At 43.4% G+C, this 12,890-nt stretch overlaps 2 long non-coding RNA genes across 7 annotated transcripts in view; one reads left to right on the top strand and one right to left on the bottom strand.

Annotated features, from left to right (window-relative positions):
- The window catches only part of LOC103784280 (uncharacterized), a 197,688-nt gene that overhangs the window by 95,342 nt on the left and 89,456 nt on the right, over positions 1-12,890 (bottom strand). The window contains exon 1 of one of the 5 annotated variants that reach the window (XR_004665888.4): positions 1,860-8,096. The exons of 2 other annotated variants lie outside the window; for them this stretch is intronic. This is a non-coding gene — a long non-coding RNA (uncharacterized LOC103784280). Of the gene's footprint in view, positions 1-1,859; positions 8,097-12,890 lie in introns of those variants that run through there. 2 more of the 5 variants (XR_010109680.1, XR_004665891.3) reach the window with 2 other exon arrangements.
- LOC134728412 (uncharacterized) overlaps positions 1-12,890 on the top strand; it is a 43,121-nt gene that overhangs the window by 2,315 nt on the left and 27,916 nt on the right. The window contains exon 2 of one of the 2 annotated variants that reach the window (XR_010109679.1): positions 8,152-8,334. The exons of the other annotated variant lie outside the window; for it this stretch is intronic. This is a non-coding gene — a long non-coding RNA (uncharacterized LOC134728412). The remainder of the gene's footprint in view (positions 1-8,151; positions 8,335-12,890) is intronic. 2 annotated transcript variants of the gene reach the window in all.

Here is a 12,890-nt window from a genome sequence, read left to right as displayed (position 1 = left end):
ACATGGTTCCTGACTTGGAGACGCCTAAAGCCCTTTGATAAATGCCTTTCTGTAGACTTAATATACCTATATTCACTCTAAATATAACTTGTTTCTTTAAATCATATGGTTATCTCTGCCTGGTTTTGTCTGGAACTTTCCTTCCTGCCTTTCCTATTTGGTTAATTATTACTTGTCTTTCCCACATCAAAACCTTCTCTGGCTAAGACCACACCTCTCCTTCTCTTCCTCCTTTCCTTCCCCAGAATCATTCTCTCTGTTCCTCTTCTGTTTCCCCAGGGCTCTCCCTATAGCCTTGTCCACTGCACCATCCTCACTCCTTTCCCACTATTCTGTGTGTTCCTTCAGGGCAGTGACCATCATTTTATTCTGTCTTTCTAGCACAGTGACTGACACATGGGAGATGCTCAATGATTTCTGATATTGTTACAATGAATGAATAAATAAATGAAACTAGAATTTTTAACTGGAGATCCTGCAAGCCTCTTTTTAATGAATTGTTTATAATTGGGAACACTCACTCCTAGAGACGTAGGCCCCCAAAGTTCCTCATTCTCCCCCAGTCAACTAAGTTAACATCTCTTAGAATATCTTATTACCTCAGGATTTTATTAGATTCAGCCATAGGAAATTGCTATGTTTTGTGCATCAAAAACAGCTGAATATCAGCACATCATACAGTTCAAACTAATACTTAACAAATCTGCTCAATACTAATGGTGCCAAGGTGAACATCAAAGTGTCCATATTCAAATGTTCTAGGTTCCAAATGAGAAGACTGGTTTCCTTATCTCATTCTGGGTCTCCCTGGCTTATGTCTCCAAAGCTATTCAGAATGGTCTGCTAAGCCTGCTGCTTCTTTCAGCTTTCCTGACTGGGTCCACAAATGCTTAGAGAGCTGTGCAGAAATCATCCTTTTTAGAGTCACTTATGAAAGGTTAGCACTTATAGCCAATTAGCAAAAGCCCAGTACAAAGCAAATCTATAATAATTGTCTTTGCATACCATGTGGCACAATAGCTATTATTCATGCCATAGAGAGAATATCCAGTTGTTGGATGGAGGGGCTTGGGAGATGGTAGTTTGGTGAGGACCCAATCTTGCTGGAAAGGGAGTCACATTGCTTGTCCTTGGGCCTTTAAGTCTGCAGCCCTGCTCTTGTCCTATATGGCCAACCCTCCCCACACCTCACCCCAGGACCAAGCTTTTGTGAGCTTCACAGCCTTTGCTGGAGACTTTGCTCCATTTCCAAAGCAAGTGGTGCCACTGACTCTCAGCCTCTTGCCTCATTTCCTGTCTATCTCACGTTCACCCCTTAAATCTCACAACCAATATTTCTCTACAGGAATCACCCTAGACTTCCCTCCTTCATGGAGACTGCATTTTCTCTGGTCACTCAAAATATCATTTCAGGATGTTGACAGATCACTTGGGACCCAACCCCCGCACTACTTTTACTTGGCTGATGTTGTCCAGTGCCCCTCTCTGTTCTTTACCAGTCCCAGAGAAAATGATTGAGAGCTAATTGATCCAAAGGGGCAGAAAAAGGGATGAGAACATAGGCCTGCCTCCCAAAGGATCTTCCTTTTGCCATAGGTCAGGTTCAAATGTCATATAACATTGGTCAAAACTCAGCCTCCACTCACCCCTCTCCTCACATCTCATATTCCCCAGTCTGACCTGGAAAGGTGGAGGAAAAGAAGGCAGAAGGGAGAGATGAAGCCCAAGAACCTGAGTATTTTTCTCAGGCAAGACTCAGGACTGCTCTGGACATTCAGAAGCTGAGTGTGCAAGTGTGCTGTGTAGTTCAAGGCCACCACCACTGAAGAGGCCAAGGACACCTTAGTAGGAATTCTAACCTGGCTTCCGGGGAGAGGTGCTTCCAAATTGGCCCTGTAGGCAAATTCACTTTTTTCACCCTCTAAGCGAGTAAGTGCTTGTTCCCAATTTCCATGGTTTAGTCTTCAGTTTCAGTCTTTGGTCTCCTCTGGTCTATCAGCTCCCATCTCTCTCCCAGTCTTTTTCTTTATTCTGTGACACCTGTTGAATGAGGCACATAGGGTTTGTAGTCACTGTAGTGTTCCTTGTGGTTGTGAGGTAATAGGCTAATATTATCACTTTCTCAGAAAGTCTTCAAAATTATCATGAGGAGGTGATGCATTCATCTGCTGGGAGGTGTCTGTGTGGTCAGATAAGATGATGGCTACATTCCATTCCAATCCTGTCATTCAATCATTCTTCCTCCAGGGAGCCACTGAGGGACGTGATAGTCCAAAGCACTCAGCTAAAACGGAATTGCAAACATGGTACCCACAACTTTGGTTTCTAATCATCCATTTGTATATCTGCATGTAGTCTGTCTCTGATTTAGGGTTTAGGTTCCTCTGTATTTTTTTTTCTTTTCCTGCCCTTTGAGAGTTTAATAAAAGTCAGAGGCATCTTGTAAATGGTGACACAAGAATCATTATCAAATACACCTCTTGCACAATAATATATAGTACAAACATTAAGGTGTGTGGCTTTATCAGCTAGATTGCGTGAATGTAAAACAGCTCCCACACTTTTTAGCTAGATAGGTATTTAACGTCTCTGTAAAATGGGAATTATAATAGGATGTACCTTAGTGTTCACTGTAAAGATTAAGTGACTTAATGTACACAAGCACTTACAACAGTCTCTGGCAAATAGATGACAAAATATATATTATCCATAACAGATGTGGTGGAAATATTTATTATCTCTCTTAAGAGTGTTCCTCTGCAGTTTAGAACTCAGGGATCCCTTTGAAGATGCCCCTGGATCTCCCGAAGTCTCTGGACCTCTAAGAATCCCTAGTTTAGCAGAAAGAGTCCCAGACTAGAGGTCAGAAGACCTGGGAATGTTCATAGCCCCACACACACCATTAAGAGCCGACCACGGGCCAGTCCTCTTACTAGATTCTTCTGTCAGTTTACGAATTCTTCACCAGTTATGCAAGGTGGCTATCTTTTCCCCATTTCACAGACGAAATAAATTCAGAAGGGTTTAACGACGTAGTTAATGCTAGGAGCAGAAAACACGGGTCTGTCCGGAGCCACTGTTAAGATCTTCCTTTAAAATCCCGCCACATGGTTCTGAGAGTCAATCTCTCTTACTTCTGTCGGCGTCAAACAGGAATATCACTACCTTGCCCACCTCACAGGGTGAGATTCCAACTAGAAAGTGTTTATGCAAGTCCGCCGTGGGTCGCGAAACGGCGGCTGGCGTCGGAACTGCGATGCCAAACACAGTAAACCTCAAGGACAAGCGAGGCGAGGCGAGACGAGCCGAGCCGAGGAGGCTTGGGATCCCGCCTCCAGGCCCGAAGCCGGGGTCCGGCGCGCGGCTGAGTGGCAGGCGCACTAGCCAATAGAGCTGGGGGAGGCGGAGCGGGCGGGGCTGCCCTTTGGCCGCGCTCGGCCTTGTGGGAGAGCTAGCGGCTGCTGGCTTGTCCGCGCCGGTCTTATCGCTGCTGAGGGTCAGCAGAGAGCCGCGGCCTGTGGTGCGTTGTCTAATCCCAGAGCGCTGACTGCGGGCACCGAGAATCCTGGCGTTAGTCCAAGGGGCCTGGCGAAATCTCGTTAACGAGTACTGCAGGCTGTTGGTGAAGTCACTACGTAGTGCCAGTGGCCTCGTCCCGCTCTGCGCAAGGGACCCTCACAGGCTGTGGAATCCGGGCGTCGGGACCTCCGGGGACCTGGGCCTTCTGCTTCCACTCTCATTCCTGAATGTTAAAGGGGCAGGGCCGAACCGGTAACAAGGGAAGGCTGGAGAAATAGCAGGGACGGATTTTCCCCCCGGAAACACATTTGCAGGCCTCCTAGAAGGAAAAATCTAGAAACAGTGGGATTGGGGAAAGAACGACGTGGCGGTTCTCATGTCTTGATGGGATCCCCCTTTGCCCTTGGGACACCAACATCTCTCACCTGCTTTATGGTCATAATCTTCTGACTGGATTTCCTGCCCCAAGATTTGCCCATTCCTGTCAGGCCCACTCCAGCCCAGGGTGATTGCTGCCAAATGCTGCTGATCACTACATTCCCCAACTTAAATACCTTTACAGAGTTCCCCGTTGCCCTCGAGACAAAGGCCTGACATTGAACTTAGCTCTTGAGGCAATGGAGGTTCCGGCTTCCTGATTACTGTTCCAGCCCCATTTCTGACCACTTTCCACTCCCTTTCCCCCAGTCAGGGGTTTATGAGATTAATAAATGGATGAACAAGCTATTTCTAGAAATATCAGCAATATTATCAGAGTAAAAGGAACCATTATAATCTGAATGACGATGAAAACCTATTGTGCTCATGTATCACTTCAGATGGGGAAGTCAACTCTGTCCTGGAATCCAGGGAACCTGAATTCTTACGTTTGCTCAGCTACTAGATTTTTCGCATAATCTGCCACATGTTGCATCCAGTCTTTGTTCCTTAATTTATGAAATAGGTCCAGTGAAGGAATGTTTTCTATACTGATAACTTTACCTTTATGAGCTACTTCAAAGATAAATCCAACAGAACAGGGAGAAGCACTTTATACATTCAAAGTATTACTAATGTGTAACAAGATAGACGCCATGATACACACCATGAATTACCTTTAAAATCCTTTTCTGGGACACATAGAACTTGCACTTTATATATCATATAAGACAGTGGTCTCCAACCTTTTTGGCACCAGGGACTGGTTTTATGGAAGACAGTTTTTCCACAGACCAGGGTGGAGGTGGGGAGAACGCTTTTGGGATGATTCAAGCACATTAGATTTATTGTGCCTTATTATTATTACATTGCAATATATAGTGAAATATACAGCGCACCATAATGAAGAATCAGTGGGAGCCCTGAGCTTGTTTTCCTGCAGCTACACGGTCCCAACTGGGGGTGATGGGAAGCAGTGAGAGATCATCAGGCATTATATTCTCCTAAGGAGCATCCAACCTAGATCCCTGGCAGGTGCAGTTCACAATAGGGTTTGCACTCCTATGAGCATCTAACGCTGCTGCTGATCTGATGGGAGGCAGAGCTCAGGCGGCAATGCAAACAATGGGGAGTGGCTGTAAATACAGATGAAGCTTCGCTTGTTTGCCTGCTGCTCACCTGCTGTGCGGCTCAGTTCCTAATAGGCCATGGACTGGTACCAGTGGGTGGCCTGAGGGTTGGGATCCCCTGATACATGATACCCGAGGTTTATCTTTATATCAGGCATGCATTTAAAACACCCCACAGATTTCTTTTCTTATGGCTGCATTTGAGGAGCAGCCTGGCTTATAAGCCTTGACTACTTCTGCTCACCACCTGTACTTTAAATAGAGGGAGCCATGGGGGCCTGGAGAGAAGATGTAGAAGAAGGTATTAGCTAAGGAACCCAGCTTGGATGAGGTTAAGATGGTTTTGACTCGAAACTTTAAGAATTAATGGCCACAGAGGAATTGGAATACCATGAAAAATATTAGAATGTGGAGTCATGGGCTGCTGTAGGTCCTTGCTCACACCACTGTCTTAAACACCTCATTTTCTCTACCTTCAGTGCCCTTTCCCAATCTGGGGTGCTTCTCTCCCTTTCTTCCCCCAACCTCCCAACATGCATACATTTTTCACTTAGCTAACCCTTGGGAGATATAATACATGTTGCATGAATGAATAAAGAAATGAAAAACTGATAGATGGATGAAATGGACACCATGGGCATGAAACCAGAAGATCTGAGTTCTTTCTTGGATCAGCACAACAACCTTGTGAAATAAGTGGGGCAAAAATTTATGGTGCCATTTTACAGGTGAGGAGACTGAGGTTCAGAAAGTTAAGTGACTTAGTTGAAGACACTTAACAAAGTGGCAGAACTGGCCCTTAACCCTTAGGATTTTTTTTTCCTCCCACAACATCATAATTCTTGAAGGCAAGAAAGTCTTAATTTCCACATTTTCAACTGAAAACAAGCCTTCTTTAAAGAAAAGAATGTATACACACCTGTCTCCTTCACCACCTCCCCACCTAGGCATGTGATTGCAGAGGCAAGCCAGTATTCATAGGCTAATTTTACAGACAAGTCTAAATGGAAAGTGGCACCTGTTAGGAACATACTCAAGAAGAACTGGACCTCATGAAATTTCAGCCCACTTTTGCGCACTCTTCTAGTGGAAGACTTCTGCACAGTTCTCTGTGTATCAACAGAATCTGGTTTCATGGCAGGGGAGGAACTGAAGGAGGAAAGAAAGAAATAATAGAGCATATTTTTTCAGAACTATTTCTCCAGAAACACTGAATAATTCAAAGGGCAAGGGCAATTCAGTGATCAGAAGTGCAGCAGTGAATGAGCTCTAAAAAATAGAACCACACTTTAGGTCTCCAAGGGACAAGATAAATGAGAAACTTTGGGCATGAAAATGTTGATGTGAGCTCATACGCCTCACCTTTTTTGCTTGCTGTGATTCACATCTGTTCCTATAGACTGAAGCTACACTTCCTAGGTTTTGAACCCTGGCTCTACCACAAGCTAGCTTTGTAATGATTCTTAACCTTAACTTTGCCTATTCCCATCTCATAAAATGGGGATAATAATAATTAATACCTCCCTTGTTGGATGTTGTGAGAATTAAAAGAATTCATTGATATGAATTCCCTTAGATCAGTGTCTAGCACATTGTTAATGGTATTGTCACTATCTTCATTACAGCTGCCTCTTGGTAATTGAAACAGAGCATATACTTTTAAGATAGTTATTTTCAACGGGGTTTTTAAAAAGAGGGAAAGATTGGCCAGATCATCTGAGGTGCTTTTACACATTCTGGCTTTCCTCCCCCATTTTCCATTTCTACCCTCCTGGAAATTAAGATTATTTAGGTCTGTGAGCTGGGTCTGGTGGCTCACATGTGTAATTCCAGCGACTTGGGAGGCTGAGGCTCTGAGAGGATCACTTGAAGACAGGAGTTTGAGACCAGCCTAGGCAACATAAAGAGACACCCATCTCTAAAAAAAATTTTTTTTTTTAAGTTAGCCAAGAGTAGTGACACATGCCTGCAATCCCACAATCCCAGCTATTCAGGAGGCAGAGGTAGAGGATTGCTTGAACCCAGGAGTTAAAGATTGCAGTGAGCCGTGAGCATGCCTCTGCACTCCAGCCTGGGCAACGGAATCAGACCCCAACTCTAAAAAAAAAAAAAGATGATAGGTCTGTGATGGGGCATGGGCATGTGTATTTAGAAAAGGCGAATATGGGCCGGGTGTGGTGGCTCACGCCTGTAATCCTAGCACTTTGGAAGGCATGGGTGGGCGGATCACAAGGTCAGGAGATCGAGACCATCCTGGCCATCATGGTGAAACTCCGTCTCTACTAGTAATACAAAAATTAGCTGGGCGTGGTGGCATGTGCCTGTAATCCCAGCTACTCGGGAGGCTGAGACAGGAGAATCGCTTGAACCTGGGAGTTGGAGGTTGCAGTGAGCCAAGATCGCAATATTGCACTCCAGCCTGGTGACAAAGCAAGACTCTGTCTCAAAAAAAAAAAAAAAGAAAAAAGAAAAAAGAAAAGGCAAATCTGAAATGCTTTCTTTCATCTTACCCCTAGACCTAATATCCCACCAGAATCCCAACTTGAAGAGATTTCTCTGGAGACTAAGAGGTATTTTTACTTTATGAGGATTACCAGTGTAGTATAAGCTTGGGCAGGACACGCATATGTTGTGAAGTCCATCTGCCTGTCTAAGAAGAGCTGTATTGAAACCACCTCAACTTGTGATTCCAGTTTCCTTTTGCATTATGGATATGCTGATGAGATAATATCATCTCGAACTTAGAGATGATATTATCATGATGGCACTCTCTGGGGAAAGCCCTAGTAATTTAAAGTTTGATAATATGCTATTGTGTGTGTTACTCTGTAACTGACTTTTTTTCCCACTTAATAATCTATATGGATATCTTTCTAGGTTCATGCATATAGATCTAACTCATTCTTTTTTATAGCTGCATGATATTCCATAGTAGATACTTCCCATGCTTTCTTCAAACACTTCTTATTGCTAGAAATGCAGATTGTTTCCTACCAGATTTTTTTAACCATGGGGTATCATGATGTAATAAACATGCTTGAACATATTTTCCTGTGTACTAGGTCATGCTTTTCTTTTCCCTTAGGATGGAATCACCAAAAAGTATAATCATTAGGTCACTAGATGTGCACGTTGGTAATTTTCAAAAATATTGCCAGAGAGATTGAAACAATTCACCACTGCCCCTCCTCCAGCTTCTCCTGGGCATGCCACATACACTGTGGGAAGGGGGAAGGCTGACCTAGAACACCTTCAAGTGGATGCTACAGTGAGTATGACAAGACTATGATTCATGGTTTCTGAAGTGTTTTGGATTTTATGGGTCAGCTAAAACCTCATTTAATAACATGCTGTCTGCCCTTTGCTTAACATAACTGTATCCATGATGTGGCTGAATTAACCACCTACCATTTCACAGCCATAAGTATCAAGCCACCCTTCTTCCCTATTTCTAGTTTTGTATGATAACCTGCTTGAGGGAGAGAGGGAGTGGGCGGGAGTAGATGCTAAAAAAACTGCAGGGGTAGGAAAAGGAACTGTGGGAGGGGAATTCATGTACGCTGAACCCAAAGACCCTAGGAGAGATGACAGGGAGCAGGATAGAATCTATTTCCTTACGTCTCTCTCTGCTCAGAGACATTTTCAGCATAATAGCTGTTGACTTCTGTAACACCCTTCTGTAATCTTTTGCAAATCCAATGGACTCTGTGTTGTCACACTTCATCAGCTGTGTTATAATTTCTAATAACTAGCACACAACTGATGTCCTATCCCTGAAAAGCTGGCCCAAAATAAATGGCTCCAGGGGGCTTAATGATAAATCAGAGGCATTCTGAATGGATTCTGAAAGTATTCTAAGTCAGGACAAATCCTCGCTAGAATCCAATTTGGCTGTTTCATTACCAGTTCTATCTCCCGCATGCAAAAAGATGATAAACAACATTGTAAAGATGTAGATGAGATTGGCTTTTGTGACCTAATGTTTCTGGTGAAGAGAGAAGTACACGTTGTTAAAACAGGAAAAATGCACAAAATCCACTGGCAACAGAATATTATAGCCTTCATTTTTGAATAGGAATCATTTGTGATTTTATTACCTCGGAAACAAAGACCTGGCTGCTTTTGCATTTTGTAGTGGTTTAATTAACCTTTAAGTGTGCACAGAGAGCTGGTACACCTACTCTACAAACTAAAAGCCACATGAGAAAAAAGTAGAAAGTTGCCAGATATTTCTTACCGACCCAGACTAAGATTCTGTAGGGGCATGTATCAGAGTAGTGAGAGCACAGTTTCCAGGACCAGGCTCTGCAGGATTCCAGCAAGTGAGTTAACCTCTCTGTGCCTCAGTTTCTTCATTTGGAAAACAGGCTAATAGTAATTTGGACATCATTTTTTTTAAGTGGCAATAAGAGCAACCAACAGATAACAAAATGGGAGAGGGTGTATGGACAAAGAGGGAAAATTTAAGAAATAAATCTACCCATAGCGATCATTAAGAACTGTTAGGATTTGGATATCATTTTAGTGGAATGAATGTCTATGTAGGATGCTGGAATTTACAGTATAGTGTAATCTTTCTGTTCGTGGTTTTTGGAGTTAGACAGACCTTGGTTTGAATCATTCCTCTGCCATTTAGTAGCTGTGTGACCTCAGTTTCTTCATTCACCTTATGAGAATGAAATGGAGGACTGTATGTCACACAGTACATACCCAGTACATTGCAAGGGTGCAAGGCATGGCAGTTATGACTATTATTGCATTTAAACTGTTTTGGCTACTATGTATTGACCCCTGTATCAGTTTCCTATTGCTGGTGTAACAAATTGCCACAACCTTGATGCCTCAGAACAACAGAAATGTATTCTCTCACAGTTATGGAGGCCAGAAATGTGAAATCAAAGTGTCAATAGAGCCACACTACTTGCAGAGGCTCTGGGGAAGAATCAGTCCCTTGCCTCTCCTAGCTTCTGCTGGAAGCGTTCCTTCCTGTTCTTTGGCTTGAGGCTGCATCACTCCAGTCTCTGTTTCTGCCTTCACATTGCTGTCTCCTTTGTGTGTTTAACTCCCCTCTGCCATTCTTTCATAAGGACACTTTTGATGGTATTTAGGGGCCACCCAGATAATTCAAGATGATCTTCTCATCTCAAGATTCTTAATTTAGATGTATCTGTGAAAACTTTACCATATAAAAGAATATTCACGGATTCTGAGGATTAGGGCCTGATATCTTTGGGGGCACCACTCAGCCCACTTCAACCCTTGCCAATGTGTCAGACTATGTGTCAGGCATGTCCAGGGATATCTCTCATTCCTAGCTGAGGAAGGGAGGAAACTGAAAGGAAAGCAACCATGATTTTATTTAACCAGAATGCTAAGAGTAAAAGACAATATTTGTCAGTAGAAAACAAAGTAGTGATTTGTTTCTGTGCTACTGGATCATCATCTCAAACATCAGCAATGACCCTACATAGGTGATAATAGCATAGAGGTGGAGACCTTGGATTCTGGACCTAGATGGCCTGGGTCAACAAACCAGGTGTGCCTTGTATTAGGTGTAACTTTGGAAATGCTTGATTTCTCTACGCCTCAGTTTCTTTATCTGTAAAATGAGTTAGCACCTATCTCAATGGGTGGCTACGAGGACTAAATGGGGCCTAGTTCACAGTAAACACTATGTGAGTGTTAGCTGCTATCATACTTTTCTGTGCATACAGGTGGACAAAAGTCTAGGGACCAGGTTAAATACTTGCTACATTTCTGAAATAGAAATCTCCACTATCTGCTTCCATTCCTTTAATTTCATTAATTGCTTCTAAGAGCATTATGTAGACAACATTCTGCTTAATTAAGAATCATGGTGGCTGGGAGCAGTGGCCCATGCCTATAATCCCAGCACTTTGGGAGACTGAGGTGGGCAAGGAGGTCAGGAGTTCAAGACCAGCCTGGCCAACATGGTGAAACCCAATCTCTACTAAAATCACAAAAATTAGCCAGGCATGGTGGCGGGCACCTATAATCTCACCTACTCAGGAGGCTGAGGCAGGAGAATCACTTGAACCCAGGAGACAGAGGTTGCAATGAGCCAAGATGCACTCCAGCCTGGGCCACAGAGCAAGACTCTGTCTCAAAAAAAAGAAAAAAAAAATCATGGTTATGAAGTATCCATTAGTTGAGATTTCCTGTGTGATTATGCACACTAAGAGCGTGCACTACATGGGTAGATATATGAAAGGGCGGATACAACTTTGTAGGGACTGAAACTTATATAATATAATATAATATTATATAATATAATATGGGGGCCCTCTTGACGAAAAGGAATACAAAATCACAAAAGCAAAATTAGATAGAAAAGTGAATATTAGCTGGGCACAGTGGCTCAGGGCTGTAGTCTCAGCTGCTCAGGAGGCTGAAACAGAAGGATTACTTGAGCCCCGGAGTTCAAGTTCAGCCTGGGCAACACAACAAGACCTCATCTCTTAAAGACAAACGAAAAAAGTGAACATTTACTTAGAATGAGAAGTGAAAGCATAACAAATCACTTGTTCAATGATTTGAAAGGCAAAAGGTCATGAAAGGCAAATGAAATGGAGATTCCAGGGCCTGGCCTGTGCATAAGTCCATGGTGTAGGTGGTTAAGAGCAGCAGCTCCAGAGTGGTCTTGATGAGGTGGAGGACCTGATTCACATGTCTCTCCCAGACCAAAGTCAATAAAGTTAAATCCATTCATCAATAAAGGAGATTTGTTACATGTAAACTGCAGCAATTTCGTTTGTTTTCCTTTTTTTAAGACTTCATAGATATAAATATTTACAGATATGTCTGATCCTACATTCTAATTTGGGATCAGGAAAATACAGTTGTGTGTTTCCTGTTAATCATAACCTTCATCTAGAAAAGGATTCTTCTTCAGATCCTGGGTCTTACCTGGTTGGGGAAGGGAGCCTGGAAATGTGGGCCTGGGGTATCAGGTCAAGATTACAGTGCCTTTACTGTACAGCACACTTTGTTTTGATCTTCTTCTCCTTCTCTCCCATCTCTCTCATGTGTGTGTTTTCAGATGTTGTATGGCTGACAGAGAAAGTATGTGTGTAAGAAGACGTGTGGAGAGTCCTGACCCTGTGGGCTTCTCACGGTCGTCTGGGCAGTTTGGAAGAGCTAAAGCTATTCTTTCGAGAAAGCATTGTCCTGCTCAAGGACAGGGAAGGGTGCAAAGCCTATCTGTATCTTCCTCCCATTTCTTTTTCTCACTGTCTTCCTCACTTGTCCTTCTCTCCCTATACTGGAAGCCTACACAAATACTCACTAATTGAGATCTCTGAAAGATCCAAAAGCATGAATAGCTAAGGGTGGTAGAGTTTTGGCTACTGTAACAGGAAATGGGAAGTTCAATGTCGGGGGCTGTGGGATGGTCAGCTTCCGGGCACTTATCAAATGACTCAGGCTATGCCTGCCCACTCAGCTTACTCACAAGGCCACTACTGCTTTTGGCAACAAGCTGACCCCTGTATTGGGCGGTGCAGCTGGCCAGCTCTGCCAGGCCCAGTGAGAGTGACATGCCCACGCCAGCCTGTTCACACTTCCTCCTCAGCCAGAAACTGTGGTGCGTAGAAGAGTGTTGTAGATTCCAGTGTAGGACATCATAGAACTAGTGCTTCCTGAAGCCAGGGTTCATCTAAATGGATCAGGGAGGTGCAGAAAGGTAGGAACAAAACTGACGTCAGCCCCATGATGGCAAATGAGACCCAATTCTGCTGAGTGACTCAGAGTTTCATCTTGTTAACAAATATATGTAGCAGCCATTTATTCAGGTATTCATTCAAT

This window comes from Pan paniscus, chromosome 14, assembly GCF_029289425.2.
Source record: "Pan paniscus chromosome 14, NHGRI_mPanPan1-v2.0_pri, whole genome shotgun sequence".
NCBI lineage: Eukaryota > Metazoa > Chordata > Mammalia > Primates > Hominidae > Pan > Pan paniscus.
This window is presented reverse-complemented; position numbering and strand designations above follow the sequence as displayed.